The sequence below is a fragment of the Macaca nemestrina genome, chromosome X, assembly GCF_043159975.1.
Source record: "Macaca nemestrina isolate mMacNem1 chromosome X, mMacNem.hap1, whole genome shotgun sequence".
Lineage (NCBI taxonomy): Eukaryota > Metazoa > Chordata > Mammalia > Primates > Cercopithecidae > Macaca > Macaca nemestrina.
Genome location: NC_092145.1, coordinates 147,414,757 through 147,437,296, shown reverse-complemented (window position 1 = coordinate 147,437,296; position 22,540 = coordinate 147,414,757).

Sequence of the window (22,540 nt, the reverse complement as noted above, 5' to 3'; positions counted from 1 at the left end):
CCAGTGGTCAAGTAGTCTATAGACCATCAACAGCTCATTAATGGCAAAAACTCAGACTTTCTCAGACCCTCCTTTCTACCTTCCTCAGCATCAGCTTCCCCCTAAAGCAGTTTTCCTCACGGTCACTAAATGGCTGCTGGAAGAAATCACATCTAGAAGCTACACACAAGAGAGAGGAGATACAAACATTTCACCCACACGCAAGTTGTAAGTCCTTCCTCAGTTTGCAAAAACATGGGCCAAGGACTTGATGGACTAACAGTGGGGAAGTCACCTCAGGAGCTCTGATGAGGATATCAGAACAAAATCAAGGTTTGTTAGTAATGAGGAAAAGAGAAACAGGCAAGAAAGTAATACTCTGAAAAGCAGCTCAACAGAAGAAAATCTAGCACTGCAATGCATTTCCACAGACCCATGAACTGTTTCAGGTTCAGATTTGCAAACCTGATAACTGGGCATAAGTAATATCTCCTAACACTTAGCTTTGCCATCTGTTGCTGACATAACAATTTTACATAATACCGAAAATGCCAGATGGAAGCTACACATTAGCCATGTCCAAGATGTTTCATGCTCACAACATATATGGAATAGCTTTGTTCCGTGCACTGTTGAGTTCATAGTTCTCCACTTATAATTCTGGCCATTGATGGAGAAGGGCAACTCCAGAACTTCCCAATCACATGCCTCCTTGATGTTTGGAAAGCTGTGCACACTGCTGGCCTCAGAATTTCTATCCAGGATAGACTTAGAAGCTACAATATATTTGGACCTAGGGGGTGGGGAAGGGATGGCACACATATTTGAAACTGTGTTTGCACAGCAAATACACAGTTTTTAGTTTAGAATTTATATAATGGTAAAAAAGAATAGCAAAATTTTCTCAAGATTTTTAAAAATTTTTACTGTATGTAAGATTGAAAAAATGCCAGTCATCCTTATCATAGACTAAGAAGTCAGGGAATAGCTATTGCTATGGAGCAAAGGTAATGGAAGAGGTACTAAGAGAAATAAGATTCCTACATAAACCTCCCACCAGCTTATAGAGACTGGGCATGGTGGCTCATGCCTGTAATCCTAGCACTTTGGGAAGCCAGGTGGGTGGATCGCTTGAACTCAGGAGTTCGAGACCAGCCTGGGTAACATGATGAAACTTCATCTCTATAAAAAATAGAGAATACTACCCAGGTGTGGTGACACGCTACTGTGGTCCCAGCTACTCGGGAGGCAGTGGCGGGAGGATCACCTGGGCCCAGGGAGGTCTGAGCTGCAGTGAGCTGTGTTCATGCCACTACACTCCAACCCGGGTGACAGAACAAAACCCCTGTCTCTAAAAAAAATAAAATGTATAAAGTACAATCAACAATTTCCCCATTTTTATTGTAAGATGTTTTAAACATATTAACATACAGAGTGATATAACAGATAACCATGTGCTCAACACTCAGATGTATCAGATGTTAACATTTTGACATTCCCCAGTCCCTCTTCCTGGTTTATACGCTTCCTCTTGCTGTAGAGATGACCCCCATCTGGATCAATCTTCTCCATATTTTGCACTATTACCATAAAAGCATGTATCCACAGTAAGACTCTAGTTTTGAAAATGGCATCCTATCAGGCATTATGAGGAGCTTGCCTTTTCACTGGTTTTGATGAATCTTACCTATGTTGCTCTAGTTCCCTCGTTTGATTTGCTCTGTAATATTCCATCACTGAATATGGTACAATCTACATATCTATTGTTCGGTTGATGAACATTTAAGTTACTTCCATTTTTCACCATTACAAACATGCTGCAAAAACCAATCTGGTGTGTGATTCCCTGTGCACATGTCAGATAACCTCTGTAGGTTACAGATTCACAAAGGTGGAGTGAGAAATTTCATTCCAGCATGATTTATCAACTTATACCACCAGTGTATGAAAGTTTCTTTTCCTTCATTTTGCAAATCTGTTGTCTGTGAAATGGCATATTCTTGTTTAGTTTGCATTTCCTAAAAACTAGAGAAATAGAGCAACATTCCATTTATTTGGCATTCAAGTTTCCTTCTGTGAATTTGCTTTTTCATGTATTTTGCCCATTTGGGGTATTTGTCTTTTTCTTGCTGAATTGTAAACATTTTTTTACATATTTTGGATACTAACATTTGTTGATTATATGCATTGCAAATATCTTCTTCCTGTCTATAATTCCTTTTAATTTTAAGGTCCTTTTTTCTTGTATTTAAGTTTATAATTTTAGTGTAGTTATATTTGTCTATCTTTTCCTTAATTAAGGGTTTTGTTTTCTTTTTTTTTTTTTTTTTTTTTTTTGAGGCGGAGTCTGGCTCTCTTGCCTAGGCTGGAGTGCAGTGGCCGGATCTCAGCTCACTGCAAGCTCCGCCTCCCGGGTTCACGCCATTCTCCTGCCTCAGCCTCCCGAGTACCTGGGACTACAGGCCCCCGCCACCTCACCCAGCTAGTTTTTTTTTTTGTATTTTTTAGTAGAGATGGGGTTTCACTGTGTTAGCCAGGATGGTCTCGATCTCCTGACCTCGTGATCCGCCCGTCTCGGCCTCCCAAAGTGCTGGGATTACAGGCTTGAGCCACCGCGCCTGGCCAAGGGTTTTGTTTTCTTGTGCTTGTCTGTGGAAGAGTTAAGATTGTAAAGATATTCTCCTTTATTTTATTCCAGAAGTTTACATGGTTTCTTTTGACATTTAAATCTTTGTCTGGAATTTATCTTTGTGTGGTATAAGCTAGTGACTTAATTTTCTTTTCAGAACAATAACTAATTTCCCAGACTTGTTTGTTGAATAGTTTATACTTTCCCCACTGATTTGTAAGATCTTCTCTGTCACGCATCAAATCTCTATATATGCCTGGATCTGTTTTGTCCAACTCTGCACAAATAGCATGCTATCTAAATTACTATATTTAAAAAAATAAGTCTTGATATATGGTCGGGCAAGTTTCATGTGTCTTAGCTATTATGGTCTCTTTTTCATCTATATGAATGTTAAGGTCAGCTCATCAGTTTCCACAGAAAATCCTGTCTAGATTTTGATTTGAATTACATTGCAATTGTAGATTAGTTTGAAAAGCATCATCTTCCCGATCTTCTCTTTCCTTTCATGAACTTGCTGTATTTCTGCATATATTTAGGCCATCTTACATATCTTTCAGTACTCTTTTGTATTTTTCTCCATAAAAGATTTTGCATACCTTGTATAAATGTATTCTTAGGCATATTACAGATCATATAACGATGGTAAATGAGAACTTTATTCTAAAATATTTTCTATGCCTATCAACATTTTCTCCACTATTTTATGCCTATCAACATTTTCTCCACTACTTTTGCTTTTATGTTTTATACCTAATTCTTTTTTTTCTTTTTTCTTTTTTTTTTTTTGAGATGCAGCTTCACTCTTGTTGCCCAGGCTGGAGTGCAATGGTGCGATCTTGACTCACCACAACCTCCACCTCCCGGGTTCAAGCGATTCCCCTGCCTCAGCCTCCAGAATAGCTGGGATTACAGGCATGCGCCACCACACCCAGCTAATTTTGTATTTTTAGTAGAGACGGGGTTTCTCCATGTTGGTCAGGCTGGTCTCGAACTCCCGACCTCAGGTGATCCGCCTGCCTCAGCCTCCCAAAGTGCTGGGATAACAGGTGTGAGCCACCATGCCCAGCCTGCTTTTATGTTTTATACCTAATTCTTAAAAGTTGCATTTTATTCTTTGCATGATGTGAGATCTGAATGTAACACTTTCCCCCAGAGTCAATTATTTTCAACTCTTTGACAACAATCTCTTGACCCATTGGTTTGTGAGTCTTCCTTTATTATCTGTTATCTTCTCACATATCAGGACTCTTTTTCTACAATCACTTTCTTTTCGTTGATGATATATATTCATTTCCATGCCAGTATATGATCTCATTTCTGTAGTTTTTAATGTGTCTGTGTGTGTTTGTGTGTGTATACGTAAACACAAAATGTAGAACAATGAAATAATGTGTCTCTTTCTAAAAGAAGTATTAAGAGGCAGGAAGCTTGAGCCCAGGAGTTTGAGACTGCAGTGTGCTACTATGATTGCACCTGTGAATAGCCACTATACTCCAAACTGAGAAACACATTCAGCACATTCACGTCCCATCTCATGCTTTCTTTTTTTTTCTTTTTCTTTTTTTTTTTTGAGCCTGAGTCTCATTCTGTTGCCCAGGCTGGAGTGCAGTGGTGTGATCTCTGCTCACTGCAACTTCCGCCTCCCAGGTTCAAGCGATTCTCCTGTCTCAGCCTTCTGAGTAGCTGGGATTACAGGTGCACCACCATGCCTGGCTAATTTTTATATTTTTAGTAGAAACGGGGTTTCACCATGTTGGCCAGGCTGGTCTCGGACTCCTGACCTCAAACAATCCGCCTGCCTCAGCCTCCCAAAATGCTGGGATTACAGGCGTGAGCCACCACACCTCGCCTGAGGTCGCATCTCTAAAAAAAATAAAAAGTATTGAACCAGGGTCCTCTCACATAATTTTTCAAAATTTATATTATGCTTTAATCAGAGCAGCTCAATTAATTACTCTTGGAGTGTGTTAAACCAATATGCTAATTTGGGAAAAATTTACCTCGATAATATTCAGTCTTCTTATTCTGTATTCATTCAATCATCTTATTCTATATTCATTTATTCATGTTTTCTTTTAACTCTCTCAGTAGCAGTTTGTAATTTTCCTCACACAGATTCAGTTTTAAAATTAACATTATGTCTAGACATTTTAGGGTGGAGTGTTGTTTCCCCCCAACACCTCATGTATCTTGGTTAGTTACTTCAGGGAGAGCAGGAGAGCTGGTTACTTTTGTTCACTTATCTTTAACCAGCCATTTTACTAAACTCCCATAAAGATAGCCACTTTTTAATTATCTTGGGGCTTCTCAGTAGGCAATTATATCATCTCTAATAATACTTTTTGTTTTCTCATTTCCAATAGCCATGTCCCTATATCTGTTTTAGAATTGTATTAACTAATACAATGGCAGTAAGGATCTTTGTTTTCTTTCTGATTTTATGGGATCCTGTTTCTATTTTGGTTCTTTGTCCTGTAGTGTGGGTGCTCATTAAAGGACTTCCTTTGTGTTTTGTCTGGATTATTCTCCAGGCAGCTGGTAAGCTCCTTGTGAAGACAGCCCATCCTGTTCTAACATGTTTGATACTCTGTGTCTGGTCTCTGCAGCTCCTGGCACACAGCAGGGAACTTGACTAGGGCCTGAAAGAATGTGTCTTATGCTAGATTCTTGGGAGGCCCTAAAAGATCTGCACTGCTGCTTTCTGGATGTGGCCTTGTGTTTAGAAACATCTGCTCTCCTAGAAGTCTGGGGTTCCTATTCCAGCTTTGAGCAGACACTTGGGTTTCCCTCACAGGCTACTGTCTGTTGTTGACCACATACTCAGGAATAAATGGAAATTGCAGCAATTATGTCAGTAGGGTTCCAGTATTGACAAACTGAGAGATTCTAAACAGAAAATAAAGAGATTCTAAACAGAAATACTTACTCGTTATAAAATAGCACATGCAAATTTCCCACCAATCCCATCGCCAGAGGTAAACACCACTAACAATTTAGGGTTTGTGTTTATGCGCCCTTGTACACATAAATACATGCATTTCTAGATGTGTGTTCTATGCTTTTCAAACATATGCATGTTTGAATAATGTGAGCCCATTTGTGTAACTTCTTTCCAATTTTATGTAAATATTGTTTATTCGTTTTAACAGTTATATATGCCACCATATGGCTAGACTATAATCATCCTTTCTCCTATTAATATATATTTCTAGTTTGTTTCCTTGTGTCTTAAACCAACATTTATTTAGGATAGATTTCTAGAAGTAGGTTGTCGAAGTATAAGGTAAACTTTTTTTTTTAATTTAGCTTAATTTTAGCATACTTTCAATTCATTCTTTGACCATAAAAATTTAGAGTCTGGTCCATGAACCATGACTTATTGGTCTATGATAAGTACAGACATTAAGATTAAGTGTTTAGAAGTATTTATCATAATTTGATATTTCTATGATATCCAAACGTGATTTTTATATTTTACAAAAGCATCGGACTAAAAAAAAAGAAAACCTGATTATTTTAAAATAACAACAATCAACAATAGTAATGCTAAAACAAATTGTGGAAAAGGCCTATTTGGACAATATGGGTTAAGTGATGCCAAAAGCTTTTCACTGCGAAAATCAATATATTTTAGGAGTAGTGTCTTAGAAGACATATGAGGAATAAATGAAAAAAAAAAGTTATTTTTAAAATATGATGTTGAAAACAATATGGTGCATTTGGAGCTGGATATGGGGTATGACCAGTTATATAATAATTTCTTATCAGAAGAAAAAATAAAAGGACCTGATTCTGCACCATGAATAATTGGGAAGCACTGCTTCCATGAGCAGTCAAAGGGAGTTTCCATTTTCTTTTCTAAATCCTCACCTCTAGCTCATATTGTCAAAAACTAAAATGTTTGTTTTATAATCTGTTGGTGATAAACACTCTCACTGTTGTTTTGATGTGAATTTCTGTGATTAGTAATGATGTCCGTATCTTTACTGGTTATTTGGGTTTCTTCTTCTTACTTATATCCTTTGTACTATTTTTTATTGGCTTGGAGATTTTTCTTTTTTTTTCTGGTATCTGTGGATGTCACATTCTTATATTTGAACTCCTCTATTATTTCAGAAGTAATTTTGTTATACTTTACCCAATAAATTCTTAGTGTTGAGAGCGTGAAGAATTGGCCTCTCCTCTAGGCTTCATAATATTTTCTTATTGGGCACTGCTGGTTTAATGATACAGCTATAGTTTTTTATATTGTTGTCTTTCTTTTGCACTCTCTTATTGCTAATAGTAGTTTTTTAGGGTATACAATTTTCTCTTTCTCCATACCTCTTTCTCTTCTATTATTTCCTCACAGCAATACCATATTTACTGGACATGCCTTTATAAACAATTTCAATTCTGTCAGTAATGCACATCATGGTCCATAGTCGGTTGACCTGTCATCATAGTCTGTATGGTGGTCAAAAAAACAAAATGAAACAAAGCAAAAACAAAATAAAACAAAGCAAAACACAGTTTAAAACTGAAAAATTGCTGTTCATTAAGTCGAGGTTATTTAGAAAAGGAAATTGTTCGGATTCCCGTAGGGTCAGTCTCTGATATCGGGACTGTTGATTCTCTCAAACAATAATGCTGTCCGGTCTCTTCAGAGGCTTTCTGATTTGGCGCTGTTCCAATCCTTTGTCCGGGACTTTTCTCCACACCCTTTCTCTTAAGCCAAATGGCAGGTCAAATGAAGCCCTGAAATACAGCCATCTGTGGGTGTTGAAGTGGGGGATGATTGTGGTCAGCCCTAGGAAGTTGGACATGCATGTCACAGATTTAAAAAGTACTGCTGGCTGGCAAGCTGACGGAGAGCAAAATGTGCACATGGAAGCAAAGGAACAGCTTCAAGTGATCAAATGTCAGTGCAGACAGCAGGTGATGAGGGTGGCTCACACCACCTGCTGGAGCACAGCTGTCAGAAAGGAGCCACGTGTGGGGCCACAGGCAGTGCCAACCCAACAGGCGAAAGCCCAAAACAGAGAAGAGCCCAGAAGCTCTGAGGCAGACATTTGGGTCACAGCCTGGGATGCACAGTCATGCCTTGTGCCCAAAATGAAATGCCAGCAAGTGTTTCTCTCTCTCTATTCTCAAAAGATCTCTTCCTCATGTATCTTAATTAGTTAAGATTTGGGGTCTTGGGGCAGCCTCTTGAGTCCCATCAGACATAATAAGGTCTACAGCCAGGGTCGTTGGCCTGACTTCCAGTATTATGAAAGGTCAAAAAGTCCCACATGTCCTAACTACAAGGCAGGCTCCAGTGAAGACAAGCTGTTAGGTGAGACACAGTATTTTTGCAGAGACATAAAGGACAGAGGTCAGTTGTGCGGGCAAGCATGCACCCAGCATCAAACCAGCAAGGCACAGGTTAAGTGAGACACTGAGCAGGGCCCAGTTCTGTTCAGCAGCAGAGCAGAAATCACCTGACAAATCCAGAAGTCACATCAGAAGGGGTTAACTGGGAAAGACAGCTCAGGAACTAGGGCGTTACACAGTCTGTCCATAGGCTACTTTTTACAGGCCCAAAGTCCCATCACCATGGACAAATTTTGATGGTTGCTTTAAATATGCTCATTTGTGAATCCAGTGTCTGATGAATAAGGTGTGGTCTCTTGATATGTGGGGGCCTGTAATTAAGTGGAATATAAAATAGTAAATCACTTTGACCATTAGCAAGGTTTCTCTTTGTTCATTTAATGAAAATGCTCAGTATTGGCAAAACAACAGAGAAACAGGTGTCGTTGTATACAACATATGAGAGGTAAACTGAGGCCTTTCCAAGGAGTAATGTGGTGACTAGAATTAAAACCCTTTCAACGCACATATCTGTTAATGTAGCAACTCCATTTCTATAAACATAACATATATATAATAGTTTAAGTGCAGGCTGGATGTGGTGGCTCACAGCTGTAATCCCAACACTTTCGGAGGCTGAGGAGGAGGATTGCTTAAGCTCAGGAGATCGAGACCAGCCTGGCCAACAAAGTGAGACTGCCTCTCTACAAAACAAATGGAAAAAAAAAAAATTAGCCAGGCATGGTAGCGTACACCTATAGTCCCAGCTACTCAGCAGGCTGAGGCAGAAGGAGTGCTTGAGCCCGGAAGGTCAAGGCTGCAGTGAGTTGTGATTGCACCACTGCATTTCAGCCTGGGAGACACAGAGTGAGATCTTGTCTCAAAAAAAAAAAAAAAAGAAAAGAAAAAGAAAAGTCTCAGTGCAAATACGACACCACTGAAGCAAGATAGATTCTTCACGCCACTGCCCTCAGTCCCTTGCTCTTAGTACACCTATGGTGGACAGTTTCATGCATGGTCCCAGCCTTTCACTGTGGGCTTACCTTGCTGTCTCAAGGCTTTTCTGCTTCAGAGTTTTCTTGGATGCGACAGAAGGCCATTTTGCCTGTGTTGGATGTGGCACAGAAAAGTGGGGTAGTTAATATTCCCAGGGGACCACAGTCCACCAATGAGAGAAAAAAATGGAGGATGAATGCCCCAACCTCTCCATCCAGAGACCATTTTGAGGACTATTCTACATGATTCCTCCGAGGGACCCCATGGGATTGAGCTTCAGTTGCCCACAGTGATCAGTAGCTCACTAACACAGCTTTGTGGCTTTGCTCCTTTCCTTGACTTACTCTCCCCACCCCTCTCTTCTACTGCTCTCATATAAATTACGTGCAAATCCTTGTCTTAGATCTCAGACGTTACTTTCAAGGGAACCCAAATCATGAGTCAATCTAAACATCAGAAATAGGGGTTAGATTAACAAGGGTACATTCATACAATGGAATATAATGCAGCCATTAAAATTACCTCAGATCCAAGGAAAAAGAAAGCATATGGCCTCACAAACATGTGCACATAAATGTTAAAAGAAGATGTATTTCGAATAGCCCCCAAAACTGGAAACAATACAGATGTCCCTATTTGCATGTGAGTGGATAAATAAATTGTGGTATATCCATACAATGGAATATTCTTCAGTGATAAAAGGGATTGAACTATTGATACAGGCAACAATATGAACCTCAAAATAAGTATGCTGAGTGAAAGAATACAGACACAAAGAATGCCTAGTATAATATTCCATTTATATAAAATTCTTTTTTGTTGTTGTTGTTGTTGTTGTTTAAGATGGAGTCTTGCTGTGTCACCCAGACTGAAGTGCAGTGGCATAATCTCGACTCACTGCAACCCCCACTTCCTGGGTTCAAGTGGTTCTCCTGCCTCAGCCTCCCGAGTAGCTGGGATTACAGGCACCTGCCACCACGCCCAGTTAATTTTTGTATTTATAGTAGAGACAGGGTGTCACCATGTTGGCCAGGTTGGTCTCAAACTGCTGATCTCAGGTGATCCACCTGCCTTGGCCTCCCATAGTGCTGGGATTACAGACGTGAGCCATTGTGCCTGGCCCATTTATATAAAATTCTAATGAAAACTAATCTATACTGACAGAAAGCATTTCGGTGGTTACCTGGGGTAGGGGTTGGGGTGGGTGCAGACAGAAAGAAGAAAGTGGGATTACAAAGAGGCACAAGAAAACTTTTAGGGGAGATGGACATGTTCATTATCTTGATTGCAGTGTTGGTGTCATGGGTATATGCATAGGTTAAAACTTACCAAAATATACCCTTTAACTATGTGTGGCTTACTTTTTGCCAATTATACCTCAGTAAGTTTGTTAAAGATGAAAAATGACCTTGGATAAAAATAATTAATGACATTAAAATTATTCATGTTAAAGTATTAGGTTGAAATAAAACGCTAGCTTTTAATCAATATTTATGAGCATAGATACCCATACAAATTCATAGATTAATGATCAAAATGGAAAAGTCCAAAATGTTGCTAGTGTTCATCTCAGAGTCTGGGATGACAACCATTTTCATTTTTTTCTTTTCATATACCTGTATCTTCCAAATACTGGTAAATATATACTACTTCTGTAAAATAGAAAATCAATAGATAAAACACAACACAAGGTATCTTATGCTACATACTAGGAAAATGGTAGGGGTCAAAGATTTTTCAAATTTGTTGTTTTAGAGCCCTGGGAGTTTCATGAAAGTGCTTCAGGGATTATCCCAGGAGGAAAATCAGAATACATAGGCCAGTGTCTTCATGGCACCTCTAAATAGAGCAGTTGTTTTCATTTAAGGAACAAATATGAAGGTCTGAAGAAGGCTAATTACTGGGGCCTGGGGCAGTTATGGAATGCTTTGAGGTTAAGACACAAGTGAGTAGGAAAGATGGGCCTCGACTAAGCAAAGAACAAAAAGTGAGTCTTCTGGAAAAGTCTGAGCAAAATTACTAATGGCACCTGTTACCCTCTGTGGCATATTTTTCTTCTACTTCCATCACTATTCAAGTCTTCACTCAAATGAGAACTTACCACTGCAAAACATCTGGGCAAATTCTAGGCCTACTCAAAATCACTTGGGTTAGGAATCCAAGGGACTCAATAGCACTGCCATGGGTGCCGGTGGGAACACTAAAAAGGAGTGAACTTTATCTCCCTTCCCAATCTCCATCAGATCCCCTTCCCCAGTTTTGATGTGTACCACTAATATTTTCTCAAGGTAATATGAGTTTCTTTGCTAACATAATTAAAAAGCCCTGCCAGCCTTTCAATAGGTCTCTGTTCTCCTAGAGCTGCCATGGAAAGAACTGAAAATCTGGAAAGGACCACATTGAGTCATTGTCCTCATGTGAAATTCTCCAAGAGCCTTTTGAGATGCCAGAAAGACCTTCTACTGGTGTTCTTTTCTCCCTTTAGCAGCCCTTGAGCCTGTTGCAATAAACTCTTACCTTTTTTGGAATCAACCAAGTGGGGCATAGGGAGGGCATGTGGCATGAACTACTGCCAAGGCATGCATGAGGCAATGAGCTGGCTTTGCAAAGACTCATCCCAAAGTCCATGCGGCAGCATGTGCTCCTTGGACCAAGAGGAGGGAGAAAGGGATGTGCACTGGGGCTTACTGTCTCCTCCATCCTCACAATCCTAGCTCAAAGTGTCTTTGCTAGTGTTGAAATCTGACTGTCTTGTTAGGTCGATATTTCGAAGACAATCAAAAGTATGTGACAGGCCAAGGCTTGCCAAGGAATAGAAAAGCAGTGGATTTGTTTCCTGGCTGATGGCCAGCTGCAAGTCCTTCTTAAATGACAGCCGAGAAGCAGTAAATCAGGTACAGTGGAGTCCTATCCATGGAGAGATTGTCTCTACAAAGTGTTATACTTCAAGTTAAATAGTCACAGACAATTCGGCTTCAGAATAACTTAAAAAAGCATTTCCATCTGCTTGAACCCAGTTTCCAATTAAAACAGAGAAGTATTCGTCTAACCCAGTCCTCCACTGTCACCAGCTAAGACATGCTCTGGAAGATTTAAAAAGCAACACAGCCGTGAACTGAGGAATGGGTTTCTGATTTACTTACAGAAAATACGGTTTATTTTCATCTTCCTAGAGAGAGACAATCCTGTTAAAATCAGTTTTATATGTAGCCTGTAGGACCAAGAAAAAGTAGCAGTTGAATGTATTAATATTTCTCAGTTTAGATGAGAGTGAATAGTTAAAATAAATTTAGCTTTATCAAAGAAACAACTATTCCATGTATCACTATCCAAGGAATTTCAATAACTTTATTTATTTATTTATTTATTTATTTATTTATTTATTTATTTATTGAGACAGGGTCTTTCTCTGTCACCCAGGCTGGAGTGCAGTGGCACAATCATGGCTCACTGTGCAGCCTCGAACTCTTGGGCTCAAGCAATCCACTCCCCTCAGCCTCCCGAGTAGCTGGGACTACAGGCGCGTGACACTACGCCTGGCTAACTGGTGGCACTTGCCTGTAGTATGCTGAAGTGCCAGTAACTTTAACATAGTGTTTGCATTTGTGGCTGCTTATTTCCTAAGTGGATGCTTCTTAGCCTTTCATGTACATGTGGAAAATGACCACATTTTTAGGACACACTAGGATAAAGGAATAGGGCTGCTCACAGGAGGCCCCATCTGGCCACTCCAGGGATTGGGAGATCAGTATCTCTCCAGGCTGAGATCCCCATCAGTTTCCAGGTGGCTGGTTCCTGAGTTTTAGAGCAGGCATTGTCAACCTTGGCCGCACATTGGACTCACCTGAGGAACTTTAAAATATGCATGACCTGGTCCCACCGCAGAGGTCCTAATTAATTGGTCTGGGATATGGCCTAGGCCTCAGGATTTGAAAAAGCTCTTCTGGTAATACTGATGGCCAGCCATGATTGAGAAGCACTGTTTTAGAGCAGGGGTCGCCGGCCTGTTTTTGCAAATAAACTTGTATTGGAACACAGCCACCATTTGGTTACGTACTGCCTATGGTGGCTCTCAGGCTACCACGGAAGAGTTCAGTAGTTACAACGGAGATATATAACCTGAAAAACAAAAAATATTTACTATCTGCTTCTTTACAGAAAGTGTTTGCTGAGCCTGTTTTAAAGGGAAGCTTCAGGAGGACTTTCAGTGTCATGTGAAAAATAGTTTTACAAGGATTTTTGCTCAAGGTAGTGGCAGATTTCTCATAAGGGACTCTCACAGGGACAAAATATTCAAAGTGCACAAACATTCAGGTACCGCAAAGGTAAATGAGCATTCACAGCCTTTCTTGTTTTCCCCTTGCCTTACAAGGCACATGCTGTTTTCAAGTTTTTGTTGAACCAGACGAGGGGTAGCAATAGGGAAGTCAGGAGAAAGGAAAGACTACGCTGGTTTGTGTTAGGAAAAGCAGGGAGCTGTTCTTAGGAAGAAACGACCCGAAAAGAAAAAGCTACAAGTCAGAGGACAGGCAGGGATAAGTGAGCTTCAGGGAAGAGTTTGGGGAAGTTTCTAGAGATGGGGAACTAGAGAGCTGTCACCCTGTGTTGAGTGGCACTGCAGAGGTTAATGGTTCTGGTGATTTTTAGAAATGGGGCTGTGTGATATGAATCATACCCCCCCTTAATCTAAAAGATTTCCGTGAAGTTATATACATTTTCCATACTTTTTAAAATGTCAGATGAGTCTTTTTGCAGTGAAACTATACTATGATTGGCCACAATGGAAGCTGGAAATATTGGGCTACAGGATGAACATGCCTTAAAACTACCAATTCTTGACAGCATCATAATAGTTGGAATAGCACATCTAAGAGTTAGCAGCAGGAAAATAAAAAAGGAATGAGATGGGAGTCTGAAAGCTTACAAATGGCAGCCTGATATTGCTGGGTCAATTTTCCCAACTCTAAGCTCTAAGTATCTCTGATAGGAACCTGTGGAGAGGAGCGTCTGCTCTCCTCTTGGCCACTGGAGCCCAAGATCACAATGTTCACACTTCCATTTATTGTGAAGAATAGAACACCAGCACTTAAGTGGTTGTCCAAACCAACATCACCAAAGCAATAGCCTTGCATAACACCCTTGCCAATACTCAGAATCAAGGGTCTTAAAAAATGAAGGAAAGTAACTGGAATTAATGCAAATACTTGCACCTAAAGAAGCCTTTCCAGAATTATTAGCAAACACTCCACTCATTCCCTGGCTTGGCAGTTCTCCCAAAAAGAGAGGAGGGACTTACATACCTGCATTCCTCAAGACCCTGTATGGCCTGGTGAACTTGGAGGTTATCTAGGACCAAGGTAAATCATGTGGCTGGGCAGCCTGAGAACAAGCATTAAATCAGAAGTCAGAAGCAGCAAGCATATCTGGGCTGTTTTACGGTATCCCAGCATCCTGGACTGACAACATGAGCTGGTATTTATCTCTCCAGTTCAGATATCAGTAGCCAGACATTGTCATTGATTTATCATCATCATCTTCTTCCCATAGGTTGGACTGTGAGAACATCTAACTCAAAAGAGCACTGCCGTAAAATATCGTAGGAAATGTACAGGCATTGAGTGCATTTCAAAAGAACAATCCTTCAGTTTCAACTATTTTTCTATTTGTTTGTAATTGCTTATCTATGTACATGCTTATCATATTGTGTCATAAATGTGGAAAGCCTTCATTGCCTGAGCGTAATTTGTTTCTGAAAAAGTCCATTTAAAATTAAACCACCTGTAACATTCCCAGTGGGTCAGCAAAGAAAACCAGTACCACATCACATAGGACCCAGCAACTAGGAAGAGAAATATCAGTTAGGACAGAATACTCAAGAGCAAAGGAGGCATATGACAACATGAATGCAACAACCATAAGCACACTTAAGGAGACTCAAGAGTACAAAGAAAAAAGTTTCTGGAGTTAGAAAGAAAAATTAAAGTGAAAAAGAGGCTAACGTTTTTGATATTTGAATTAAAGGCATGGGTGAGCAATATAAAAAAAAGTTAATCCACCCAAAATAGAAACCAAATGTCACAGTAAGTACTGGAAAAAAGATTAGACTAGGATTTTATTCTAAAAAGAAAAGCAATTTGTTTTAAAAAGTAGGAAAATACATTTATATTTTCTTATTTGTGAAAAATTCAGGATATAATTGCCATATCCTAACTCTTAAAATGAACAGCAATGACATAAGTGTTGATTTTTCTTTTGGCACAGTTTTTCTGGCAAAACCGTATGATAGTTTTGTGCACCCTGTCTTCACAGTTGACTTTCGTGCACATTCATAAGTAAGGTCATCTGTACAAAAACATTGGAGGTTTCACCAGTTTTCCCACAGACCTCTCCAAAGCCTTTGATATTCAAATTGGTTTTTTGACTCCCATCTTCTGACATCATCCCTGTTAAGTTTCTCTTTTTCCCAAATTAACTTTACCAGATTCTTATTTTGGCTTTGCCAATGATTTGAGCCATTCTCCAGCATCATCAGCTTTGTGAACTCCTTCATGTTAGCAACATTTGTGATTTCAGTTTAACAACTGTTTTCATTGCATCATTAGATTTTACAACAGCCACATTCAATGGCACAGTTACTTACGAAGCTCCTTTGCTAGACTATGAACTCTTTAATGAAGAAGCTGTGACTTACTTACCTTCTACCACCAATGATTGCCATAAAGGAGGTACCGATTAGTATTAGCTGAATTTAATGGCTTTTCATTTAAGGTCTTCATCTTTAAATATTGACTAGCATAGATACTCACACAATATTGATTGAGGACAAACTTTATTAAGTGGTTAATTCCTTAGCATATTTTTAAAATGTTATGTTGACTTTTGCTTCCCTATCTCATCTGTGAGTACCTAGATAAGTATTTGGACCACTAGCACGCACTGATATGTTTAATTAACAGCCTCTTTAATGGAGAAGCTGTGACTTATTCATCTTCTACCTCCAATGACTGCCATCAAGTAGGTATCAATTAACAGTATTGCACTGAATGTCTTTTCATTTACAATCTTCATCTTTCAGTATTTCCAGGCCAACCAGAAACACATCATAAGCAGCACATAGCTCAATTAAATCATTGGCAAGATTAGAAAGACAGTCTAGAAGTAACTTTGGGCACACACAGAGTATTTCACAAATGTTATTTGAATTGAAAAATGAATCTTCAAACAAGACAGAAAAGATTTTATTTTACCTATAATTTTGCATGGAAGTCTTGGGTGACCAGAGTAATTGTCGGTTTTCCTTCCTTCCCTCCCTCCCTCCCTCTCTCCCTCCCTCCCTTCCTTCCTTCCTTCTCCCTTTTCCCCCTTCCCCCTTATTTTCTTCTTTATTTCTTTCACTCTTTCAGCATAAAGAGGTTACCATCCTGAAGGAACAAGACAATTGACTGCAAGGGCCAAATAAGTCAACGTCCACGATAATAGAGAGTCAAGATGACCCCCAAAGAAAGGAAATTTGCTAATCTGGGTGTTACTTGCTCTCCATCCAATAGAGAGAGTCTTTAATATGCTCATTCATCCCTCCAGTCTTCAGGAGCTTTTCCAGCCATCTGGCTTGCTTGCTGACCCTTGCCCTTTCAGGTAGCAGCCATAAATGCAAAGCTCTCAAATAGGAAAGTCTGTTGGTCTCAGAAGGCCTACTCTAGGCAAGGTTAGGAAGATGGGAGATAATGATCCTTTCGCATCTCCCTAGAATTTAAATACACAAATTAAAAAGCACATTAACTCTTTGTTTAAAAAGAAAAACAAAATGTCATCAAAGGCAGGCTTGATTCAAATGCAGTTTAGGCTAATGAAGGAGCTGTGTCCTTTCACTATTTGTTCTGGGAGCTTTTCAATCAGTTAGCATTGGCAAAGCTTCTGAACAAAGACAGTAATTACCAGATAAAAATTGCCTTCAGTGCATTGTCTAACTGTGTTCAGTTTGGCATGAATGGATTTATGATCCTTTCATTCCAATAGGAACTACCAGTCCGCCTTTCACTTCAAATAGCCTATTCATCTCGGCATAAAAACAGCTAAAATATACTAGCAGAATATGCTGCCTCTGCAACCCAAGCTGCACACAGCAGGAGTCAGCTTCTTCCAACAGGCACAAATATAGCTGGCTTTGAAAAACTATAAAACAAAGGCTCTAGAAAACTCTTGCATAATTTTTTTAAAAACAGCAATTATTTGGTTCCAGTTCCTTTTACTACTCTGTATCTTTTATCCAAAATTAAATTAATTCCATTGTGTATAAAATGGTCAAAACCACAAATTACAGCAGGGAATTTATGCTTAAATAATGATCTGTGGTTGCTATTCAGATACATAGATTAATACTTTCTATTCCTTAGGGGGAAATGACACAGAGAGGTGTTTTTGTTTTGTTTTGCTTTGTTTTTAATAGTTAAAGCATAGAGAATCACTTTATCAGAAATAACTTAATTGGTGGCAATTTACTTTACTCCCAACATCCATCTGCAGTGCATTATCTGTTCTACCCTCTATCCCGTGCGTGAGGTAAATTTCTATGTACACACAAACCACGTATTAGAAGCACAGAGTAGTACTCATAAAGAAAGTTTCTATAGAAAATTAAGACCTTCATGCAGAACTTTGTGCTGCAATAATATAATACAGTGCATGCTAAAATGTTGACCTGAGACTGTCTTCAAGTATAGTGGCTTCAAGATCAGTTCCAATCACAACTTTCTCATTGGTCAGCATCACATGATGTCTTCATAGTGGTATGAGTTTTGCAATTGATCCCGTTGGCTTTGGTTATCAACAGTGTTTCATCGGATATATAAGAACTGCTCATGTTGGTTTGTCCCAAATGCATCCTAGAAATGATAACTATTTAACTAACACAAGTATATAACTGTAACAGAGTGGAGTCCTGAAAAAGTACTCTCCAAAATTTGACAGACTTGTTTCTATGCCTTGACCTGTTACTAAGTCTATATATGAGTAACTCTCTTTACCTCTGTTGAACTTCAGGATGCTATTATTAAAAACCAGAGGAGGGAGTTGGTCCAGAATATTCCTTTTGTCTCAAAGTATTTCATGGAGAGATGTGCTGATAAGATACACCATGCATATGCTTGTTACTATGCCCTGCTGGAAGAATCAAGCCTCTGAGAATCCCTGCAATAAATAAATTTGTTTAACTTTTTAGCACAGCATTTTAAGAATTTATATGACTAATGAATTCCTTTTTTTCTTTAGTGGAACAGTCCTAACATTTCCACCCTGATTGTTTCTCAAACACACTTGTGGAAGCACTAAACTAGAGTGTCTGCAAGCTCCCTTCCAGACCTAATCTAATTCTAGGCTCAGTCCCCACTTTGTGGACTAATGGCAATTAACCCCCATCATGACCAGTTGCTAGAAAGTCAGAATTTTTTAATGCAGTGCAATTTTTTCCAGCCTCCAACATTCATAGGGACACAAAAGACATCTCTCTCCCTATTCTTCATCCTCCAAGTACACAGAAAGTATCTATAATCACCAAAGAGAGTCCAGGGCCCTTAGTCACGTAAATCTACGTTATTTAAGTGTGTTCTTGTTTGTGGTCCCTTGGTAGATGTAGATTAAGGCTCAGCCCTGAGTAATTTGAATATATATGGAGTAATGATACTTTGCCTTGTCTATTTCTTGCCTTTTGACATCAATACAAATTATACCTTTAAAAAATCTACCCAAACACCATAATCTCCACCTTTAACTTCCCAACAACTCTCTCACAGATTTTGTCAAGACTTTGCTGGAAAATCTGTTTTAAATCCCAATTGCTCCCATTTTTGCTCACTCTCACTTTTTTCATTCTCTTGTATGCCCAGAGAACAACTGTCAGCTACCACCCATATAACAGTGGTTTCCATATTCAAAGTCTAATTCTCCATTAGCATTCTGTTCTTCATTTCATTTACCATTTCTTCTAGAATTCCACCATCCTAACTTCTAATGGCTTTGATTGCTTTTCTCTGGATTTTCTCCAAGTTCTACATCTCTCCCTTGAACTAAAGTTCCCAATTTGAACACAGTGCTTCCATGGAGATATGACTAATAATGCATTGGCTCTTAAATCTGGCTGAACATCAGAATCATATTTTTTGAAACTATGGATTACTGAGCCCACACAGCCATGTACAAAACATTGAATTGTTATTTTTGATTCCTATACTTGTTAAACAACAGGATCCAATTAAGCTAAAGAAGAGCTTCAACCTATTTTCTCACCACTTCCGTGATCATGAACAACCAGTCACAGTGGGTCTTCCTCCAACATTAACTTCCCATGGTTGATAAAGCTTTCAGGAAAGAGAGTTCTCATATCACAAATACCACAATGATTTTTATCTGAATGGCTTCCCTCCAACATTCCAGATCCATCTAAATTTTTACCTCATTGGAAGGTCTTTCCTGACCCATGCAACTCAACTTAACAAAAAACCCTCACAGTTTTTATATGCTTTGTTGGGGATTGACCCATCTTGCATTACATTGCTAGCATAGTATGTCTAGCATGGGCATGCTTTCTGAAGTTTGGAACTTCCCATCAAGGAAACAGGAAAATGCCACTGGCAATGAGCTGAAGACTGATTTACTCTACCAGGCATGACTTTAATGACTAACGATTTGTACACCCTTTAGAAGCTTTTAGATTGTAGAGCCCCTTACTGTTGTATTTGTCTTCTGACCCCAGTCCTGGGGATGAATCTGTTTCAGTTAAAATTAACATTTTTGTTTCAGTTAAAATTAACATTTCATACAAGTCTTCACTATATTCCTCTGCATACATTTCCCACCAAATAACAGCTGGAATGAAGGTCCCTTCAACTTTGAGGACAGAACATTTATAACCTCCCTATCACCACCACAAGATGTAGCATATACTAGCTATTTTTTCAAAAATTTTTTTCCCAAATAGATTGCATGCATTCTGAAAGGAAGTGTTATGTCTTAAAATGTTTGCATTTCTTATAGGGCACTGTACCTAGTAAATAGTCTTCAGTAAATACACCATCAGAATGCAAAAATCAAAGTAACTTAGGGAATAAGCATTCTAACCTCTCATTTTATAGATGAAGAAAAAAATTTTTGAAAAAATAGCTAGTACATGCTACATCTTGTGGTGGTGATAGGGAGGTTATAAATGTTCTGTCCTCAAAGTTGAAGGGACCTTCATTCCAGCTGTTATTTGGTGGGAAATGTATGCAGAGGAATATAGTGAAGACTTGTATGAAATGTTAATTTTAACTGAAACAAAAATGTTAATTTTAACTGAAACAGATTCATCCCCAGGACTGGGGTCAGAAGACAAATACAACAGTAAGACGTGATCACTTTCATTGACTTCAGCTGGAAACAGGTTCGGAGAATTGAAATGATTTGCCCAGATAAAAGTACGCAGTCAAAACTAGATCTCAGACTACTCTATTCTCCGGGCTGTTTTTGTTTACTCCATGTATCCTCTGTTAATTGACCAGATTGATTGATTGACTTCCTAGCTGTATCACCAGGAAGTCAAAGTAAAACTCCACCATTGAACACTTGAAAGGCATGTCTTCTGAAGGGTGGGATTTCCCATCAAAGAAACAGAAAAATGCCATTGGCAATGAGCTGAAGACTGACTTTGATTTACCCCACCAAGCATGATTTTAATGACTACTTGTACAAACATGTAGGTACATCAGTATTGGGTAGATTCATGGTGTTAGGATAAATTAAGTAATTGAGTACAAAATACGGGCACAAGCTAGACCAGGTCCAAACACCTGACCTCATATCAGTTGAAACCATCATATCAAGAATAAACAGTAGAAAGACGTGATCACTTTCATTGACTTCAGCTGGAAACATTTACAATCTAATTTCAATTTAGCAAGATTTCATCAAAAGGTATCTTCCACAAATTGAGGTCCATCTTATTGTTATTATTTGAATTATTTGTGTGTATGTGTAGTCTGGAACATCTTAGTGTTATTGCTGCTACTGCGGTTTCTATCACTGTTTGATGCTGGGACTCTTAAGCTCCAACCACGTTTTCACCCAGCTGAGTCGCCTTCTTATCACCCCTTTCTGGTGAGTAAGATCATCTAGATAGATTCTCCAAAAGAAATACCCAGTGAGGGAGGGCAACAAGCAGGGCCACAAACCAGTCCTCATGAACCCAGGCCCTGAGCATAAAAGGCTATTTGATACACATGTAAAGGAATTTGGAGGTGGGGTAGACAGCAACTGAATCTTTAACTTGTAGAATATATTCTTTAGAAATGGCTCCCCGAACCATGCTAAATCCCGTAAGTTGCCCAGACACTGAAAACCCAAAAGAAAAGCTTCCCCTGTTAGTTAAGGTCAGGGAAGCAGAGGCGTTTCTCAGAAAATGTGTAGCTTCTTTGGCATTATGAGCCTGAAAAAAACTCTTCAAGCCCAACTGCGAATGAGTCAGCAGAGTTTTTCAGAACAGCCAAGGAGAGAATGCTTTCCTTAGGAGACTATTTATTTGGTTGCTACGTAATACTGTAGATTAATTAGGAGTAAGAATGAGTGAAACTGAAACTAGGCCTCATAAAACTTAGAAACTAGGCCTCATATAGAAAAAATTAACACCAGGTGGCTCTGGATAGGGTCCCACCCTGCCTCGATAGGGACCCACCCTGATAGGGTCCCACCCTGCCAATTCCGGGAAACAACCTCATGGGGTCCCACCCTGCCAATTCCGGGGGTCCCACCCTGCCTCGAAGTTCCCGGAATCAACAACTCCAGGAAAAAAACCTCATAAGGTCCTGCTCTAACCAATTAGCATAAGACACCTTGCTCAGGCCATAGCTAGACCCAATCATTTTGCGCCTTAAGCTTTGTTTGAATTTCGCGCCATAAGCTGTGTTTGAACTTGTGTTTGCCTATATAAACAGCCTGTAACAAGCAGTCGGGGTCCCAGGGCCAACTTAGAGCTTGGGACCCTAGCGCGCTAGTAATAAATAACTCTCTGCTGTGAATCTCGTGTCGGTGATCCTTCGTGGCGACCCCTGCCCAGGAGGGAATCGACAGTTCGGTTCCAACAAAACTATTCGGAAAAAGTGATAGCAGCTTGAAAGCTTCACCCGCCCCTGACCTAATGGAGGAGGAAACATTACAGTTCTGGGTAGTTCATTATTTTGAGGGGGTGGAAGAAAGTGACATCAACCAAAGTATTCATATAAAATCTTTGAGTATTGGCCCAGATATCACCCTTATAAGGTCAAGATTATAGAACAAATGAATTGGTTCAACATTTAAATAAACCCTTGATATTTAAAGGTATCAAATATGCCCAATGTGACTCCCAATATGTTTAAAAAAAGAAAAAAAGATCGAGAGCAAAATCTAGCCAAAATAGAAATTAATATGGCTTAGAAACATCTTTCCTCATTTTCTAAATGTTTCCATATCTGGCAAAATGACCAGAGTGGAGGGTGAATGCTTTCAGCATGCTCAAAATTCAAACTCCAAGTTTAAGTGATTACTTAAGAGGCTTTAGTCTCTGAAATCCACCTGTCCTCACATGACATCATT